Source organism: Lagopus leucura, unplaced genomic scaffold, assembly GCF_019238085.1.
Source record: "Lagopus leucura isolate 7727_CA_CO unplaced genomic scaffold, USGS_WTPT01 Super-Scaffold_100001, whole genome shotgun sequence".
Taxonomy (NCBI): Eukaryota; Metazoa; Chordata; class Aves; order Galliformes; family Phasianidae; genus Lagopus; species Lagopus leucura.
Genome location: NW_024962262.1, coordinates 96,222,048 through 96,243,355, shown reverse-complemented (window position 1 = coordinate 96,243,355; position 21,308 = coordinate 96,222,048). Strand labels below are relative to the sequence as shown.

Genomic DNA, 21,308 nt, shown 5'->3' with positions numbered 1-21,308 from the left:
GCTGAACTTCCTTGTCAGCATTCCAAAGCACGTACAGCTCTAGGTAGCATTTTTGTTTTACTCTTTGTTGTGCATCTCACAAGTTGTCTGCTCTGCATAGTTACTGAGGGGTACGTCTTCAAGGGCTCCATAAAGCATACCTGTCTGCACTGTCACTGCTTTAAGGGAAAGCAAAGTCCAAGCACACGCTGGAGCACATAAATTTTTCTTCTTTTAAAAGAATGATAAAATTATAACACCTGGGCTATGTTTACTAGCATTTTTTATGTTAATATTCTCCTACATGTGGTTATCCTGTTGATTTGCACAGAAACTTAGCAGCAAAAAGTTATGTTAAAACAAAAAAAATTAAGAATGAGGTTTGCACGAGGTGATCTTATTGTCTTTATTAATCGTGGCTTCAGGTTTCTTTTCAAAATTATTTTTATTTTTTTCCAGTGTTAGCTCAACTAAATTGAAATCAACTCAGGGTAAGGCTAATTTTCATAATTTATACAAGTGGGCCCAGATGGGGATAGTTAGAGCCTGAGACTGGCCAGGTGGTACAGGCAAAAAACCTTCCAGAATTTGAGATCTGCTATTGTAATATTGAGGCTGATGACATCAAAGATTGTGAAGTTCTTGTACTGTGTTTTCTTTCTTTGATTTCTGCATGAGTTGTTTGTTGTATGATGCAAGTTTGATTTGTGGGTTTTCGTGTATTGGAGATGCGTGAAGGAGAGTGTTTACATTAATGAAAAAGCCTTCTTTTAAAGAAAAAACATTGTCTAGTTACTCTAGCATTGTAGCTCTGGTTGATTGTGAAATAGTCAGCAGTGTGTTTCTCAGTGTGGAAGGATAAACAAGGCTCACCTGTGAGTTGGAGCTGTATGGAAGATTCACTCACTGAAGATTTCCTTGCAGGACTGTGTTGTGCTTTTGCTAGGCTGTAGATCTGAAGTGAAGGCTTTGACAATACTAAAAAGATGTGCAAAGGGAAATCTTTCTTTAACGGGGAACTTGTTCATTGGTATGGGTAAAACAAACTTGGAAACCTTTGAAGGTTTATTTTTTTGTGTAGTGGCGGCAGAATATTATACTCTTCTAACAAGCATATATCATTTCATTGCTATTTACACTGCTCCTTGATCATCCTTCTCCATTCTTGAACTATCTTTATGTATGTAGCTGTCACAGAAGACTTCCATTTGCTCCCTTGCATCTGACAAAGACTCTAAGCAGGACAGATTCTGATTGTTGACTCTGAGTGTAGATTTTAGCCCAATTTACATAGATCAGATTTGGCGCGTTATCCTATCCCAAGTGAAAAACATGCAATTCTCTGTTCTTCCTGTTGTTTTGTTTGCCAGCAGCCTGGCAAGCAAAACTCTTTTTCAAGTCCTGACCTGGGCTATGGCTATTTGAAGGCATAGAAAGAGGGAAAATAAATGGCAGTTAGTGGTTTTTGGACTAGTCTAATTGTATAAGGATTGAGAGTTATGTGCGGCAATTCATTATCACATTGAAGAAGAGCATTGAATTAACCACCACACCTTTTCTATAACTGAGGATAAAGGCTTCATTTCTGTCCGTAAGGGAAGCATTTTCTCAAGAAGGGCAATAAGATTGTCAAAAGATGTGGGAGTAGGTCATCCAGTGCCTACTATGTGGATCTGTAACCATAAGAGTCTTTCTTAACTTTATAGTGATCTGGCTGTAGTATTGTGAAACCCATGCTGATGCTAAAAGCAGGTGAATCATATACATCTTGTATATCAGTTTCACTGTCTTAAAAAAAAATGAGGAGTTTTTTTTTTTTCTTTTTCCCCTTCCTTTGAAGTTTTAAAGCAGAACTTGCTGGTGACCCACTTTTGCTAACAGTTCTCTTAACTAACCCCTGTACTCGCTTATACTTTTTTTTCTCTTCCACCCACTGTCTGTCTAGCCTGGTTTAAAATTTTTATATATGTACTTTTAAAAAATTGATTAGTTGGAGAGCTGCCCGTTCTTCTGCGCTGTATAATAAGGATTTAAAAACTGCACGCTGAATTCTGTATAGTGTAATTAAAACTGACCCAGATTTGGACCTGAGAACACCAGGACTTAGCCAAACTTGCCATGAGCTGAGTTCTGATGGCAGATGGGAGCTAATGAGGACACACTACACTCCAGAATTTCCCAGCTGCTTGGCCCCTTTTTGTACAAACAAGGTTTGGAGTGAAGTCCCAATCCCAAGAGCATGTTCAAGCAAATGTACTGCACCCAGTGTTTTGGGAAACAAGGCAGTGCTGTCAGGCTGTTGCAGAAAAATGTTAAGGCATTATTTCCAAAGGGCTTTTACTGCGTATTTGAGTGTTATGCGTATGCTGTCTTCCAGCTTCCATGTTATCGTAGGCTGTGTATGACCATGTGTCTCATAGTCTGCCTGAATAGCCTCTACTGAATTCTGCTAGGGGACTTCCACCTTAACTTAATGGAGTGTTAAAATCCCAAAGCACTGGGTCTCCATTTAACCTGTGGTACTCTTCATTGGGTTCAATGTCCTGGGACTGTTTAAGCAGATGTAATTGATTCAGTTTGAAGCAGCTGTAGCTGGCATGTGGTCTCTCAGATTGCTAGCACCTGCTTGGGTATTTTTTAAGTTGTGTTTTTTGTTTGTTGGTGAATAGAAGTGGTGCCAGAACCAGTGTTGGTCTTGGAGCTGATAAAGCATTAGAGGTCTGTATCTCACTCCCCTCCTAGTCTAGCCACCTCATTACTGGTGCCTGCTGTAATGTTGGTGGCAGTGAGCACAAACAGCTTTATGTCTCTCCTTCAAGCCAGTGCCCTGCTGCTACAGACTCTTCTTCATAATCAGTGAGACTTAATTGTGCTCAGGTGTGCAGAGTGTCTGTGCACTCTTTAGAAAAATGGGTAGCCCATGGTTTGCTGTATTGTATGCATGTACCAAATCTGTCTACTGCTTAGTCCAACGGTAACTGCTGGCACAGCAACATTACTGTTCATGTCTAACAAATGACCACATAGTCCCAGGATATGCTCTTCAATATTTCTGTTCCCTTCCTTTGGTGTACTGTCCCTAGACATTGGTTAAAATGTTGCTTCTGCAGTCAAATTTTAATAGGGTAAGATTTCAAAAGGGACTGTGAATCACTTGGTTGCCTTCCTGTATCATGTGATTTATCATAATCAAAGTTCAAATTAAACACGATGGTGCACTTGGTCAAGTACAGTAACGCACAGCAGTGTGGTTTTCAATATGATATTACAAGATGGCATATTGAAACATTAATTTTTCTAATATATCCCTCCACTGACTTCCCCTCACTTTGTGCATGAAGTTTATGCGCCTTTTGTCTTGTCTCTCTGCGGTCCTGCTGGAGAGATAAGGGCTGTATTAAGGTTCTTAATTCCATCTGTTTTTGTCTTCTCCATTTTCCCCACAGCTCATTTCTTGCTCTTTGCTTTCTCAAGTTTAGTTTCTGTTTCAAGGCTGCAGTTCTGCACTTTGTCTTGAAAGGTGCCACTCCACTGTGGGGTTCTGACAGTGGAAAAGAGTGAATTTCTTAATACAGGTGTAATTATGAACTCCTACTTTGTTTATTTGGAACAGCTTTAAAAGCTGCTATTGCATGCGTTTAGAAGTCTAAAAGCTGGTTTTCTTCTCTCCTTTTAACCTGCATCTCTCATTTATATCAAATATGAGGTGGTGATGCAACGTGCCTGTGGATATCTGTGATAGAAGCAAAGTCCTTCCTTCTCTGGAATGGTCCATGGTTAAAGCGTCAGTCTGCAGGTCTCTTCGTTTTGGTGAGCTGAGACATTTGAGGGGTCTAGTAGTGACTTCACTCAGGGTCTGATATATGCTTCCCTTTCAGAAGGAGGGAAATGGCAGTTGAAATGTATAAAACATTCTTCCCCACTTTTTCGATGAGTGAAGCACAGAGCAGATGCTCTTCTTTGTTTTTAAAGCATAAAAGACAACTACTTCAGATGTAGTGAAATTTACTTTTAAGTTGTTTTTTGTGGTTAGGTACAGGTAATACAGGGTAGTTTATCACCGTCTCTGTGAAAGTGGTGCTGCTGGACGTCTTTGAACATTGCCAAGTAAAGGTACAAAGGAAGATGAATTCTAGAATTCCAGTTGACCCCAAATCACTTTTACAAATACAGTAAGATGGTGTCTCATCTTGATTTTTTTTGATGTCCTGTGGTGATCTGTCGCATTTTGTTTGTTCGAGGACTTGCTTTGTTTCCACCCTTGTTCCCACTTTGCTACTCCATTCAGGTTACTCACTAAAAAATGTCTACCAATAAAAACATTCACAGTGGTAGCACTTGTCTGGAGGTGACCCAACTAACAAACAAAGCTGGAGCCACCAATATGGGAGAAGCTAGCTGGTTCTTAATTTAAGCCTTAGTAATGACTGTGGCCCTCAAGATTTGGCAATGTTGCTGTAAAGCATTTTTGCTATTTGCAGCTACCCTTGTGAATAAAATGATGGACAATAAATATGAAGTATTTATTTCAGGAGTTTTGAGTGCCCAGCATTCTCATTAAGATTAGTAGGAGTATGGAAGGGAAGCTGTTCTTGAGATACAGCACCCATGGATTTGTATGTAAAGCACAATAGAAAGTCAGAAAGTATTGTTTCTATGAAAAAATATATATTTTATTGGTAACAAAAATTGACAAATACAAAAAAAAAACCCAAACCAACACATGCAAAGGCTGAACGTGCAAGCAGCTGTCTTAGGATTTCTTGGTACCTTTCACAACTAGGCAGAACAGAAAAGCTTTTTCCACTCCTACAGTTGTCTTGAAAATAAATATAATTTTAGGTCAGTAGCTAATGATAGCTGATATCTTATTCCCAAAACACTTTATTTCATGTATTAATACTTATTTACTGTTGTAGGCACTAAATAATTGTGAATTCTACACTAAGTACAAATAGTACAAGAAAATAAACAGTATTTATGTTCATATGAAATCTGCATGGCAAAAATGAAAAGTGTTTAATATTTTTTCTTTCCCCAGCCTACTAACATCCCAGACACGTGAGTTACAAACTAAGCAGTGTTTACAGTGCTGAACTATCTTATATCTTTAAGTTTTTAGTTTTGAGATTGTACATCCTTTACTTGGATACAGTTAGCTGATCAATCTTGTGTGTAGGATGCTTACTTTTTGCGTTCATGGTGTAGAGCACTTTCAAAATTAAGATATATTAGTGACTAGCACAGTTGGATGACAGAAAGGACAACAAAGGAAGTTAATAAATTGATAATGAAGTGGGATTATAGAGGATTGAGCATGGATATTAGAACTATTCCAGACTTCTTAATCGCTACTACTCTGCTTTGATTCTGTCTATTGGCTTTCTAATGGCACCACCCTGAAATGTATTGTTGAGTTTTTGGAAAAAGACCACTCGACTTGTCACTTATTGGCAAGCATGTCTGCATCCTTGACAGAGGCCAGTGGGTTAAATGGATGACAGAGACAAGATTCTTCTGTTAGCCATGTGGTTGGTCCCTCTGGAAGACACTTAAAATAAGTTGACAAAAATATTTTGAAGCTTGCAGTACCCTGCCTGATCTATGTACAAAGATTTTGTTTTCTGGGCTTGTCATTCCATCAGCAAACTCCTACGAAATCAAGCAATCAGTGACGGATTTAACACCGAATTGAATATAGAAACTAACATATCATGATTCTGACTAACAAATAAAATCATGTAAGATAAAGTAATTTCAAGTACAGACAAAGAAGTGCTTGGGAACAGAGAGTCGGCTCTTAATCTCACTGACTGTTTTTGAGAAGGAATCCTAGCCTGTATCTCTCAGTCATGTGAACCAAGCGGGTTCTTGCCAGAAGAGTGAACTGTAATGTGTGCTGCACACAGCTCCTGGGCACTTCCCAGAGCTTCGTTCTCCCCATATGCTGTGCTTGATGACTGGACAGAAGGCTGTGCTGAGCTGAATTTTATTGTTGTTGCTCTCCGTCTATTTGCAATGCACATAATCAGGAATTCAGTATGTCCCAGGAAACTTATTTAACCTAATGAGAGCAAATGGCAATGGGTGTTCCTTACTTGGGACAACAGTGCCAACGTTTCTGTGGAATTGAGATGCATTTGGCTGGTTCCGGTGCTTCAAGTGGTTTTTAAACAGGTGTGTAATGGGTGCTGAATTCTGGAGCCTGCCTTTTTAATATGGAAGTTGCCAAATAAAGATCAACAGAAATAAAGATATCTATTGCAGGATAAATATTTTTCTTTGTATATTTATTCAGCATAATCTTTACCTTAACTTGAGTCACAGGTGAATGGAGAGGTGTTCCTTCTCATAATTGAGAAAGTCCATTACAGAAAACAACAGGATGTCTAACAAGGTGTCCTAATTAAAATTACCCTGTAATTTGAGCAGAACATTCATTTATATGTAGCTAAGGTTGACCTAAAACCTATCCAAATCAAGAAGATGATTATACACTTTTCCCATTGAAAATAGAACTTAGCATTCTGACACTAAACAGCACAATTCTGTTACTGTATTCAAGAGTAAGGGCTTTCTCTTCAGGGTCTTTTTTTAAATCGTTTATGAAAATTTAAAAATGAGTTTCTCTCCTACCTCCTCACTTTGATAGCATTCACGTGTGGTTGCATTTCTGCAGTGTTTTGAAAGCAGTCCCGGTATTGCTCTGTGCGTGCTGCAAGCCAATCTGAAACCTTTGGTCGTGGTTAGTGTGCTGGTGAACTAATAAGCAACTGAGATAGCAGCTGCTTAGCAGGACTGATTGGCTCGGGCTCGACTTCACTATCTGCGACTACGCAGTTTGTGACTGGCTTGGTTTGCAAGCTGAGTAATTTTGTTATCTCGGGGAGTGTGGGCCTGCATACATAATCTGCACTGTATACACGACTGGATAGATTTTAGTTATATGTATAAAAATGACCTATTCATGCTCTAGCTATCATGTTTTAAAATACTGACGAGGCGAATTGTATTTAATATAATTTATCAAATCAAAGTGAATGCTTGAAAGAATTTGCTAGCTTCAGAAATATTGTTTGTATTTAGAAGGGAATTCTCAGCATCTTTAACTTGACAGAATTGTACAAGCTGCAACTTGTTGCTACCCAGGCACAAGCTGGTGGAATTCTTTGTGCTGTTCTTCTGTTTCTCCCCATTTTCTACGCAGGCTGCGAAGGGGGAGGATTTTCAAAAACATTTGGCATGGGTCTGAACGTTCTGCTGATAGATTCTACTAGAACCATTTCCCCATAATTCTAGTGAAAAGAAAATCATGCTATTGCTCCTTTTTGATAATCCCACCCTTGAGGTCTAATGCAAAACGTAAGGAGACAGCTATGGCTGTTGAGCTGATGACTATCAGGTGTCCACACTGACTCTTTTAATTTTCTGAGCTACTGTGACTTCCAGTTACAGTGAATCCTCTATGGTTGTTAACTGACTAGTGAAGCTGTTCATTAGTGACTCCTTCTCCTGAAGAAATTGTAGATGATGGTGCTGGGTGATTATTTACTGCTATAGGATCTCTTTAGTGTAGAGATTAAATGCTCCAAATTGTCTGTTATCCTTAGAGCAAGCAAACTGAAATAAGAGATTTGGACTGCAGTGTCTTCTGTATTCATCTGAAACCCAGAGTTGCATCCTGCAACTTCCTGCACAGCTGGTAGGACAGAGTGACTTTGGAAATGGTGGTGGTTAGAAAGCTTAGATTCCACTCTGGCCAGAATTAATGCATGTACTCTGGGAAAAAATAACAAAAGGGATACTTAATATCGTAACTGCAGAGATGTAAAAGAAAAGTTCTGCTCTTTATATCCAAATGTATTTTCTGAAGTCCTTGAAGGATTTTCAGGAGCTTCTGAATGTCCTGGTAACAGTGGCTCTTAATCGTGCGCTTTATCATTTGCCTTCGGCAAGAAAGCTCCATTCTTTCCTTTTCAATGTGGGACCTTGCCTTATTGCCTCAGGGAAGCATTACTGTAATGCATGTCACTTGAGGCTAATTCAATCTGCCACTTGGAAATTGCCCCTGGTGCAGATTGTAGCAGTGCACCATTATCTCAAGCTATTTTTCATCAAAGCAGAGTGTGTCTGTTCTGCATGATCTGTATAGCCCGTCAGTTTATTTTAGGTTAGCATGTGAGGTGATGGCTTTTCTTTAAACCTGTAAAACCGTGATTGCTTTGGTTTCCAGCGGTGTGATAGGAACCTTTCTTTTTACCAAGCAGTCCAAGGCATCTCAAGATGTAGGTTCATGGAAGCTTAAATTGACTGATGTTGAAGCCTCTCTGTTGATGTCCCTTCACGTGTACGTTTTTGCAGACTCCTTAGCAGTAACCCCAGAATTTTGTGACTGGAAGTTGAATTGTCTGGGGAAAAAAAAAAAAGAAAGAAAGGAAAAAAGAAAAAAATAAATTTCATTCGGTTGAAAGTTTCCTGGACCAGAAAATTATCTGATTCTGGCTCAAGGATGAGGTCAGGCATGTGTGTCAGAGGAAAGAGGCAAGAGAAGGGAAGGATTGTTGCAGCAATTTAAATTAACTGAAATTGGTACCATACTGGAAATAGTAACCCAGTGGTGTCAGCAGCATAAGCTGTAAATAGGGTATGTGACAGCTAAATGAACTTTGGCTTTGAAATTTACTTTCTTCACTGTTTGCTAAAACCTGTGTTTTGGTATGCATGATGAACTCTGAAGATGACACCTCAACCTTTCTATCCTTGGAAAAGGGAACATGTGAAGGCTTGATTAATTTCTTTTATGAGGTATGGTTGCTGTACACCATTAGAAGCTGAACAGACAGGAGGGGGGAAAAAGGGAAGAAAACATTTTTGTAAGCAGTAGGGAATTCTCCCCTTTGAAAAACAGCTACAACTTCATTAACATTTCAACCAGCTTTAAATTAAAATTTGTGTCTGCAAGTAATCTATAATGTATTTTGAGTGCCAGTGAGGTACATCAGGGAAGCGCTAGCGCAAGTTTCCTCTAGGTACAGCTTGCAGTGCAGCTCTCCTGCCAGTGTTCCTGTGCAGCAAGGCCTCTGTGAGAAGGCCGGTCACCCCAACCCTGGGCCTGCTGCCTGGCCTGCACAGCCAGTGTGGCTGGGGTGAGCAGAACCTAGCAGATGATCGCTGAATGCAAATTACCACACCTTGGGTGGTATCACAGTGAGGTGATGAAGCCAGCAGCTCCGCTACGCAGGCAGCAACAAATGGCACGTGGTTCTGCATCTCTAGGTTTCGCACATTTGATGGGAAATGGGAACGTGCAGCACGCAGCTTGCAATCCTGCTTTTTTTTTTTTTCTTGCAGCACTTTTGTGTCACTTGCACGTGGATTAGAACTGCAGCCGTTCTCTGCAGTTGGTTCTCCAACTGCAAAGTCTTTGGAGAAAAAGCTTTTGCTGATGTATCGTGCTTTTGATGGGCTTGTATTGGAGCTTCTGCCAAGTGTTTCTAAAACTTTTTGTCTTTTGCATTTGTGAGATCTTAAAGATCCTTTTCTTCTCTTCTTGTAGGGAACTAGAGGGCTTGACACATCCCTTGCATCTTCCATTTACTCTGACCACAGTCCCTCCCTGTTCTCACAAGTGGAGCTAAGCCCTGCTTCTCTTCCTCTTGATTCCCAGACAGCTACGTGGTAAGTTTTCATTATCCCAGTACTTGTTGCCACACGGTAAAATTCTGGCAGACTCACTCTAAAATCCATTAGCACTGGGCATTGAAGGCAGACTACTTCAAGCCCATCAGTGATCATTCAGTCCTGTTCCAGGCTGACTGTAGGAAAGGAAGATAGTATTGAATTAGCATTGGAGCTGAACTTCAGCATAGATTGTTATAGGAATAAAATATGAAGTAAAATATGTGACAGAATTAAATCCATCAGTTCTAATAAAGGAAACAGAAGAAAGCAAAGAAATCTTGGACCCTTAAATCCCATTAACCAGGCCAGAGAGTGAATGTGTTAAAAGAGAGCTGTGCTGTATCTTTTCTCATTGTTTGATGAAATAATCTTTTCTTACCCTTTAAGTGGTGTGTTTAAAAATCCTGGTATTTCTGAAACAAAGAGAATACACAGCCACCGAGCTAGCTGGTTTTTATACCTTCCTTTTCTGAGTATTGTCCTTCAGTACAATACAGAGCCATTTCTTTGTTCTCACAAGCTAGCAGTTAAATTGTATGTAAATGTATGCAAATTAGATGCTGTCTAATAAAGAGAGTCATTAGATGGAAGAAATATTTAGTTTAGGGGGGAAAAAAGAAAGAAAAGAAAGCAGGTGTATTTTGCAATAGAAAATGTAAAATTGCAAAACCCCCTCAAACTTTGGGTGAAGGCTTTTTGTAAAACCATTAAAACATTTTCTAAGACTTGCCCTATTCTTGGTCCTTGCTTCTATGCATTTTTATGTGTGTATGTGTGTATACTTCTGTGGCCTTTTCCATAGAGCTCACATGGCTGTGCTGTGTGTGTATGTACGTATTTGAAATGATATGTAAATACTGTATTCATAAATAATGTTTATGGTTACTTTAAATCGTATAGCTATGAATTTACATGCATGTACTTTGTGTTAAGGTGTGTTTTTGATTTCTGAGTCTATACAGGTGGAATCCATGTGGTAAATTTTACTCTCATGGATTGATTTATTCATTATATGCCTTAGCTGTGTACACTATGCTCTCTAAATCATCTACATCAATTTTATAAACCCCTCTTTTTTTTTTTTCCTTAACTTTGTTCACTGAACCTCAATGTTGGGTGTGTTTCCAGTCTTTTGCTAGAATTTCCTACCAAGTAATTCCTTTTTAAATATGGACCTGATTCAAGCCTAAAGTAGAGTGACTTTTCTGAATGTGACAAAGCTGCATCCTGGAGCACTAAAGTGCTAGGAACATGTCCTCAAAGGCTGGAGATCAGATCCCACGCCTATGGGTGGAGCACTCAGCATCCATCTATGCTCTGAAAGATTTATAATTGATGAACCTTACATTCTTGCCACTTCTGAGGAGAAAATAATTAAGACTTTAATCTCTGTACCTTAGGATCTGTAGTTCTGATCTGTCAGTTCTTCTGTCTGGAGAGAATAGCGTACATAGATGACATGGCTCAATTACTATGAAGTCATTATTGCTTTTTGTTTCTGATGGTCAGTTGTCATGATTCAGGATGGGGAGCCAATACCTGTACTTCGGGCATATTTTTTCAGTTGCGTTTTTGCAAGTCTGGAAGCCTTAAGACATATATGTATATGTGTATAAAATGTAAGTATATAAAAATAATGTTGTTTAAATATTTACATATAAAGCCAAGAGATTGGCTTCCTTCCCAGAATTACTGGAACTACCTTCCTCAGGAACATTTGGACTTGAAAAATCTCTACAGAAACACTTTTCTTCAAAAACTAAACAACTTGTGAAATGAGGGACTAGCTCTGCACCCTTAGCTGTTCATATTGGATCTGTTGTTTGGGGTGATGAAATGAGAGAGGGGAGAGACTCCTCTGCATGAGCAATACATTTCCAGTTAATTATGACAAGATGCTCTTTTATTACTCTCTCCGTCCACTTTCTTATTGATTTATTTTATGAGAGAATATTTATGAAAAAAAAAATGTATCAATAGGGATTTTTTTCATTGTTCTAGAACAGGTCCGTGCAGTGGAGTGCATCTGGGTCACATTTAGTCCAGAGGCAGCAGTTCCTGTCCAAGCAGCTGCAGTGCAGATGAACTGATCACTCAGAGCTTTACTCTCTGTTTACCCCTTGTCCAAACTGTATCTGTTGAGCTACCAGCAGAGAGACCACATTGTGAGTCTTCTGCCTGATGTGGAAGTTTAGACAACATCATTGTAAGGATACTGTGGAAGATTGGCAATGAATATTTCACATACAGAAGAAGGATACCTTCATTCTGTTCAAGTTATTCTTCAATATGCATGGTATTCTTGGATAGGGACTATCCAAGAATCTAGATAGGAGATGTAAGGTGAGGATGGGAGTGCAAGAAGAATCTGAGCTGTAATATGAAGGTGCTAGAGAAAGATAAAGTTAATAAAGTATGTCAAGACACAGGGCATAGTGGTGAGAGAGAGGTATGAGGTAGCATCAGCAAACAGAAAATGTTAACGATTTGCTCACTTGGGACACTGCTGTTCTAGGTTATCTGGAAGCAACCTAGAGCTGAGTCACTAGTAATGCAGACGTTTAACACAGATGTTTTGACACAGTTTGCAGTTTATACATGTAACTTCAGCTACCTCTCAGAATCTGAAAATCTGTATTCTGAGACACTAACCAGGGATATTCCTACTGAAGGCAGGACAGGCTAGCTGTCGAAGACAGTACTTTGTCTCCCAGAAGTAGATTCCTCAAGAAGAGCTCGAAATACCTAGGCAGACAAGAACATGTTCGTACAGGGGAAGAACAATGCAGGATTAGGTGCAGCAGTATGATTAACTCCATGTTCCTCTCCAGACTTCCTCTGTTTGATGACTATGGATACTTCCTACTTCCTAGGATACATGTCTCTACCTTGCCCATCTTGATAATAAGGGTAATACAGCTTTCTGCATTCAAAATATATTGTGGGGATATATGGTATCCTGAGACATGTTGAAAAGGTGGAGCCAGCACTTTGAGGGAGGTGATCTTTGCCCTCTACTCTGGTGAGACCACATCTGGAGTTATGCATCCAGTTCTGGGCTCTCCAGTTCAAAAAGGACAGGGGTCTCCTAGAAACAGTCCAGTGGAAGGTAACGAAGATGATTAAGGGCCTGGAGCATCTCCCATGTGAGGAAGGGATGAGACACCTTGGACTCTTCAGACTGGAGAAGGGAAGACAGGAAGGGGATCTTGTTATCTACAATGAGGGAGTCAAGTCAATAGGGGTGGACTCTTCAGTGGCAAGCAACAACAGAATAAGGGGCAACAGGCACAAACACAGACACAGGAAGTTCCGTATAAGCACAAGGAAGAACTTTACTGTCAGAGTGGCAGAGCACTGCATAGGCTGCTCAGAGAGATGTTAGAGTCTCCTTCCATGGAGACATTCAGGACCTGTCTGGACGCCTTCGTGTGCAAGCCATAGGGAATACTGCTTTAGCAGGGGGGCTGGATTCTATAATCTCTAAAGATCCCTTTCAACCCCTGCAATTCTGTGGTCCTCCTATTACGTGTCTTCAGCAGTAGCACAGAGAGCTACAAGGAATCTGAAGTTGTAATGTGGAACAACCAGCATTTTCACTGACGATCTGAAAATAAATGATAATTTTTTAACTTGTATTCCTCAAGAGCTTGTGCCTCTTAAAAAAAAAAAAAGTTCTAAGAAATAATGTATGCCACAGTAAACTATTCCTAGAGCTAACGAACAGGCAATGGGACTAGCAGCTTTTGCTATTACCTACTGCTTATTATTGTTATTATTATTATTTCTTTTTAATTATGCAAAGTGCTAATCAGTTTGATTATGCACAGTGCTAATCAGGTTAATTATGCAAAGTGCTAATCAGTTGTTCTCTAAGCACATGAGGAGAGCAGAGGTGCTGGCAGTGAATGGTGGTTCTAGATGGGGGTAGTCACGGCAGTCATTCCTTATTAAAAGAGTAGGTGAGATGACAGGGGTTTTTACTTCCATTAAAAAATAAATAAAGAGAAGATAAAAGCAATGAGAGTGATAGTTCTGGTGGAGTAATGTCTTCTTTCACAGCAAGGCAGACTTTTATTCCAAGCTGGCTCACGCTGTTGGATAATTTCTGCTGGAGTTCGAGTGCACTGATTTGGGCAAATATATTGCAGAGGGGTCTTGTAATGGGTGCGATACAAGTACCCCCACTAGAGAAATTGAGATGCAAAACCAGAAAATCACAAATTAGAGGACTTTTTCAATCTAATGAGCACTCAACTTTTAGGAACTGGTAACTAGAACATCAATAATGTAACGTGGATGGCACTTCTTCATGTATATGTAGGGTTGAATGTGTGAGTACTCATGTACTGCATGAACATTCAAATTGTACTTTGGTATAATATCTTTACCAACCATGGGAACATAGGGTGCCTTATCATTGGGAGTGTATGTTAAGCTGCCTTTTCTCTTTCTCCTTAGTGCTAAATTATAAATTAAAATTTTGTGTTCTGGTGAAATTGGATCTCTTCTCAATAAGCTGTGTTCTTCTGACAATTACTGAAGATTCAGTGTGCCCATTTTGCTGTGCTCAGTGTCTAATATCTAGCCACTATTTCTTATTTGATTGTGTTTCACTATTGGTGTGGGATACATAAGCACCACTTTTTACAGTTAGTAATGGAGATGACATTCCCAGAGCAGAGAGCTACTCGCTCATAAAAAGTCGTGGGTAAAGGATCGTAAGAGATGATTTTGAAGTCATTAAGAGAAAAGATTAGCATTCTGTAAGGGCTTCAGTGGTAGAAGGTTATTGCATCAAGTGCAAAAGAAGTTTTCCTTGAAAAAGAAATCATTGTGGATGGTTAGCTAAGGGGAATCATGGAAAAATTCAAAGTATATTTAAGGTAAGAGGTGAAGCATCAATATAGCTTAAACCAAAGCCTAAAAACTAATAATATTGCCTTCTTGGCATTGTGACTACTACATGAGACAGAAGACACTCAAAACAAGTTCACTTCCAAGTGTATGGGCACAATTGCTCATCTGTTTTCATAGGTTTATTCTGGTTTTAGAAAGCTAAACCAGTGGTCTACTCTCAAGTCCAGTACTCTGTAGTTGGAATAGAAGAGTATGTGATCTGAGTGCTCAAAAGGATGTGCACAAGAAGCTAAGGTCTCAAATCTGCAGATGCTTTTTTCTCTGATCGGAATCCTCTGAAGCTAGTGCAAAGCTTTGCATACACTAATAGAGAATCAGTTTGCTGTTACTCAAGATGCTGCTCTAAAAGAGCTCAGCCTGTTAGCCTCAGATCTGGATTTGATGTGTAGTAGCCCAAATTGCAAGCAGCTTCCATAGAATCACTATTCTGCTTTCATTTGTTGTCAGTGGCCCTGTTTCTGTTTACTTTTTCAGTATGCTCTACTCCTCCCTCATCAGCTCTTTGATGAGACACAATGGGAGAGTGTGTACAGTCAACCGTAGTTGGGGAAAAAAGTCTGGCTTCTTCATGTGATCCCTTGGCATCATACAGCCTTCTGTGAGGCAGATCCTTGCTTTGATTGCTGTACCCAAAGAAATGCACAGTTGCACACAGATTTTGTTTGTTTGTTTGTATTTTTTTAATTATTATTTTTGCCTTTCGGAGGCTGGGCTCCAAGGCACCAGGAAGAAGAGCATTTGTTTGAAAAGTATTGTGCTGCTTCAGGTATATTCTTTGTTATCAGCCAGGTATTTTCAAATGGGAGTTTTATCCTTTGGAAATGAAATCTCACAGATTTTGTGCTAGTATTAGTTATTTCCCCATCTCCCCTATCTTCTACCAGTTCAGAAGTTGTTGTATAGTTAGAGGATACTTGCAAAGCCATTAGCGTAAACCACACATTGTAGTATTTGTGTGGTACAACTGTAAACCTACCCGAAGCATAATCATAAGCTGTGTTGCATTCCTCTATTTCAGATGCCTGGGCTTCTGATGGATTGCGGAGCTAGTCAGAAAAAATCACATTCTGCTCCAATTTTTTATACTTTTTTTGTAACCCTGCTAAGTTGCATTATCTTACTCTGCTTCTCTTTTCCTTGATAGTGAAACATGGATAATGATACGGACCTAACATGGGATGTGGGAGGAGTGCTAGAAGGCAAATGTATTATTTGCAAAGTGCTTTGATATCTCTGGATTAAAGGAGTTATAGAAGTGTGATGTATTATGGAGAGTTATCTGTGTTATTATGGAGCATCAGCAAATCTTGTGATCTTGAGTAAATTTGTGCAAGATAACACAAAAATATTTTGTGTGTCTCCCTAAAAAGTGAAGCAAGTGGATGGAGGAAGCTCAGTTGCCTTGGCATTAGGATAATAGGTTAGCAACAAATGACAAAATCCAAGTAAAGAAACTGTGCCTGTGATTTAAAAAAAACAGGTCTCAAGTGAATTGAGGATTCACCTGTCTGTATGTGTTGCTGCAAAACTCCTTTTGCATCTTCTTGAGGGCCTGACCTTCAGAGGTGCACACTAGCTGCTCTGTGGCTCACTAGAAGACGTCTGTTCATTGGCATTCACAGGACTGGGAGCTGAGGGGATTAATGACAAAAAGATCTAAAACGTTCACTCTGACCTTTTTAAAGTTACTGACCTGCGTTCAGGTTACAAATGTACAGTGCTTCTCTCTCAAACTATAAAGATTCTAAGTCAGTAACTCCATCAGGCTGGCACTTCCTTGTGCCCAGCTGCCTTGACTGGAATGTAGGAGCAAGAAAACTCACTGTGCACACGATTGTCTTCTGGTGACACAAATACGTGGAAGAAACCCCACTGACGTAAACTAACACACTGACACTGTTTGAAAAGTTGTTTTGAATGTCTTCTCCTATTGAGCTTATGCAACGGAGATAAAAAAAAAAACCAAACCACAAAATGTGTGGTGCAGCCAGGCTGAGTATTTTTGCTCCTACAAATGTTTATACATTCTCTGGTGGTTGTTTGTATTGCTGTTTGTTGACTGTAAATTCCAGACCTAGATGTTTATAATGTATACATTTGTAGGAGAGGTGCATGTTGGGGAATATGGTGAAGGTAATACTTTTTATGAACACAACCAAATGAATAGTGGATGTTTTTTTTTTCTTACTTCCAATGTGGTGAATTAACCTTTGTGCTCACAGTGAAAGAGAAGGCTGCTGCAGCAGGAGTTGTAGTGAAGTGGGATACTTTCTGCCCAAATAAAGGCAGGGAGTTGCACAAGAAAGACCACCTCAGATCTGTCAGGTAGGAATCTAGTTAGGTTATCTTGGCTTCCAATTAATAATCAAGTCTGTCTTGCTCTCAGTTTCATTGGTGGTGATGATGAGGATGATGTGTTTTGTTACTGATGACAAAATTACTAATTGCAGAGACCTCTGTAACCCCTCTGCTTTGGCTCAGTTTCTCTCCCTGGCCTTTCAGCAAACTTTCCTCTCTTTCACAACTGCTGTTGTCAGCATCTCAGTATCTTGAGTAGTGGGAGTGTGTAGAAAATTTGGGGAGCTAATGAATGCATTTCTGTCCTCTAAACTGAATGGGCATAGCTTCTGAAACATAACATTACATTAAGGAAGTGTTCAGCTTAATCAGTCACCATTTTTTGGATGAGATGTGATTTTTTTCCTTCAACTCCTGTTTCTGTTGTATTTGTACAAGTCAAAATGATAAGTTTCTGATGCTCCAAACTGTTTAAAGCCTACGTGATGCTTTCCTTTTTGCTCCATCTCATGCATGTTCTCTCCTTTTGTTAGAGGCAGTTGCTGTTATAGCATCCTCTCTCATTTGCTTAGAAGTTTGACTGAGTTTTAACCATTTGTAGTTAACGTTATTAGCTTTAAACGTAACTTTCAGTGAGGACTTCCACTATGAGCTCACTGTTCAGAGGTCTGACACCAGTCATTTTGCCCTTTCTAAAATAGTATAATAGCACCTTCTAAGACTTCTTAGACCTTCATGGTTTGTTCAGAGTGAAGCTTTGAAAAGAATCAATGACCTTTGTGTCGTTTTTTTTTCCCCCTTTCTTGTCAGTTGTGCATCTTGCAACCCTGATAATAGCTGTTTTGTGAAAATAAGGAGGTTTCTACTACCATTATCAGTTTCTTAATGAACTTGACAGAAGGAGGTCTGTCAGGGGAGTCTTAAGGCTGTCAACCTGTTGATGGTCACAGAGCACTGATATGTCAGAGTATAGTACATTCTCTTTTTCAGTTATGTACTTAAAAATCCAGGGAATTAAATACACTAGCTAAGCAAGGTGAAAGAGTATTTCACTTATCTGAAGTCAAATCCGTGAATGCTAGATTTGAAGCTGACTGAGCAGCCTTCATTTGACTTCCCTCTGCTTTTGCGCTCATTAATTATATGATCGCATTCTGTTTTCTGTGGGAACCAGTCTTCTCGTACTACACCTAATGGACGTGGCTGAGAAAGAATATAGGTTCCTTAGTGGGAGGCTGTTTTCTGTAAGATCAGTTGCCTTGCTGCAAACATTGAAAAATGCTTAATAAAATGAGGCAGGAGAAAGCTGAGAAAGAACAGATTCTTAAGTTATGGTGCATTTGCGTATGCTTGAAGAAAAAGTGCTTGAATTGAGTTGCTTATAAAATCAGACACCTATAGGTGGGCTACAAATAAACCTAGTGTTTCTGTGTTCTCTTATGAGTTCACTGGGGCTCCTTTTAACTCTTCTACTTCAATCCTTTTAAAACATTCTGTTTGTTTCCCTAAGATGGGGGGGGGAAGAGGTAGTAGCAGCCTGCAATATGATTGTGTACCTGCAAAATGAGAGAGAAGGTAAATGACACTCCCTTGCCAAAATAGCAGTTCCCAAGATTTTGGCTTTCATTTGGTAGAAAATACACTATGTTTCACTATGTAAGAAAAGTGGGCACAACTCTCTCTTCCTGATACTTCAACAGTTGTGTTGGCGGTGCTGCTCTGTGCAGAACTGGGCCAGGTTAGTTCTCTAAGCACTGGGAATTCAGCTGTTTTCTTGTGCATTCTTCTTTTCATATTTTATTACCATAAGGAGAACACAAAGAGTGCTTGTTTCTTTCCTTCTCTCTCTTTTTTTTTTTTTCTCTCTAGTTGACACAATCAGTGTTATTTGAAGGGAAAAAAAATTGCACTCAGAATGGGAAATAGGGTGGGAAAATGTAATAGGATCTGCAAATCTTTTCTGTGTTGTCTGAGTAAATGGGAGCTGATGAGAGATGCAGCACAATGAGGGCTAGGGAATGCTAACTGAACTGGTATATAAAGATTGTTTCATTTTGCTTCATTTCGTTCTACTGTATTGAATTTGAAAAGGAAAATTGCGACGGACATGAAAGTTTGCAGTGGAAACACCTTGGGTTGCTGTACCCTTGACATGAACCTGGGCAAACATGAAAATGAATGTTAAATAAAGTGGTGCATGAATTTTGTAGGTGTGCTTCTGAAGCTACTTTTTGAAGAATGCCTTTCCAGAAGCAGCAACTCTGCCTTTGGGTTATTTTGCTGTTTCCATTCTTAATCTTTTATTGTCCACTTAAGTTACCAATTAAGGAAAGGTTTGAGGTTTTTGGTATCCTTCTGTTTTGCTTTTCTTTCTTTTAATGAGCCAAAACCGTGCTGATTCCCAGACATGTATTTTGCAGGATTATATGAAGGCATCATTTTTTTTTTTTTTTCATGCAGGCTTTCAGGAAGACGAGAATGGGATTCTTTACCCTTTTTTACCCATATGTAAGGTTCATCTTGAATTTCTAAATGAATTTAATGCAGGCTAGGGCAGAACTTTGAGAAATTCAGCCCTGGGTGTGATACTACTACAGCAATGCACTCATCACTGGACAAATTTTACTTTTTGTGTTAAAAGCTATAGTGTTTTTATCTAACTGGAGTGGGTGCACATTGCTTGCTGACGGGAAGAGCTGTAGTTAAAATCATATGCAAGTCAGTTCAGTCTGAAAAGTTGTCTTTTGCATACTATTATGCTGCTTTAGGGATGGATGATTTTGAAAAAACCTGTGAGGGTAGCATTTTTGTTTTTTTTTTCTAAGTCAAAATCTGTCGTGGAGGTCTGAAATAAGGTAGCATGAACAGCAAATATTTCTGCATACAATTTCCAACAGCACAGATTATAAGATTTGAGTCTTATTTAGGAGCCACAACTCTGTGAAATATCTGTGATGATAAAACATTTAAAAATAAAGCCTTTTTTTTTTTTTCCTCACAAGTCTGTTTTTAAATAAATGAATCAGTGTTCAGAATTAGGATTCAGCACTCTGACTTCAGAGTCCACCTGATGCAATCCCAAGGCAGGTCCATGTCATGAGCAGATTTAAGCTGTTGCCTTAAAAAAAAATTAACTTTAAAAAAAAAAATTAAAAAAAAATTAACTTAAGTAATTTTATGAGATAGTCGTGCTTGGCAAGTGTTTACCTGGTGATCAGTTTGTTTTTGATGCTAATTTCCTTACCAGTGTCCCCAAGGCTGAAGTAGCATTGGTGAGCAAGGAAAGAGAACTAAAGGGGATTGATTTTGCTTTTCTTTCAGAAAAAAAAGAATGATTTAATGGTATTGTGTAGTAAAGTTTCTGCCACTCTGACGGCAAGGGAGAGATTGTGTTATTTTTATTTATCCTTCTTGTAGCCATCACTAGACAATGCCACTCCCTTGTTAACTGAGGTCAGGCAAAGGGCAGAGGTATCTATAGGGAAATGACTCTTTCTGGGTGAGACTCATTCCAAAGAGCATCTCTTGAACTCGGTATCTAAAATATGTGTGTCATCAAGTGCCATGGATTCATCTGGCATATTTTGCTTCCTTTTTCCCTGGTTGCAGTTTTGAAAGTGGAAGGATTTCCCACACTATAGACATGAACAGTTAAATCTTGGATACCAGAAGAAGAGTGAGGGGAAAAAAGTTCTCTTCTCTGTGAGTATCCCATGGAAGAGGAGGCAGTGTTCCCACTGTGATTAGTAGGTGTAATGGCTAGACAGCTGTAGGGACAGGTCTGAGAATTTAAAAGCTTGCTGAAATCCGAAGAGGTTTGGTGTTTCTTAGGGGGTGGGATGAAGAAGAATGCTGTGTAGCAACCAATCTTTTCTACCAATTATTTCAGTCTAAATCTTTATCCTGTGCAGTCTGAATAGCTATCCTATTTCATATCCAACAGTAATTCAAGGAATATTCTTTTTAGCAGAATAAACAAATTTTTTTCTGCTTGACATGGAAATGCTTGTACTAGTAAATTTCACAGGCAGCTTATTCTCCCCTCCCCCCAGTATTGTTTTGTCTGATTATACAACCTTGAAAGTTTAAAATTGACTGGTTTACTGTAAGAAGCATTAAGTAAATGCAATCTCTCTGTTTTTAATAACACTAGCTCAAATTTCATGTGAGATCACACTAGTCCTCCAGTGTAATTAAGTTTATAGTTTTCTTATGCACTTCAAATGCCTGTGATGTGCAGTTAATAGTATTTTTCAGACAAGTATTAGGACACCTCGGCAGCGATGCCAATGTGGGCTGGTGTCTATCAGCAGTGCAGACACCACAAAGTAATGGAAATTGCAAGACACTCTGCTATAATTTGTCTAAAAATATGCATGACAGCAAAGCTTTTTTTTTTTTTTTTTTTTTTTTTTTTTTTTTTTTTTTTG

At 39.2% G+C, this 21,308-nt stretch overlaps 1 long non-coding RNA gene across 2 annotated transcripts in view; it reads left to right on the top strand.

Annotated features, from left to right (window-relative positions):
- The window catches only part of LOC122177261, a 334,853-nt gene that overhangs the window by 82,834 nt on the left and 230,711 nt on the right, over window positions 1-21,308 (top strand). For both annotated transcript variants that reach the window (XR_006178024.1, XR_006178025.1), the window contains exon 3: window positions 9,536-9,657. This is a non-coding gene — a long non-coding RNA (uncharacterized LOC122177261). The remainder of the gene's footprint in view (window positions 1-9,535; window positions 9,658-21,308) is intronic.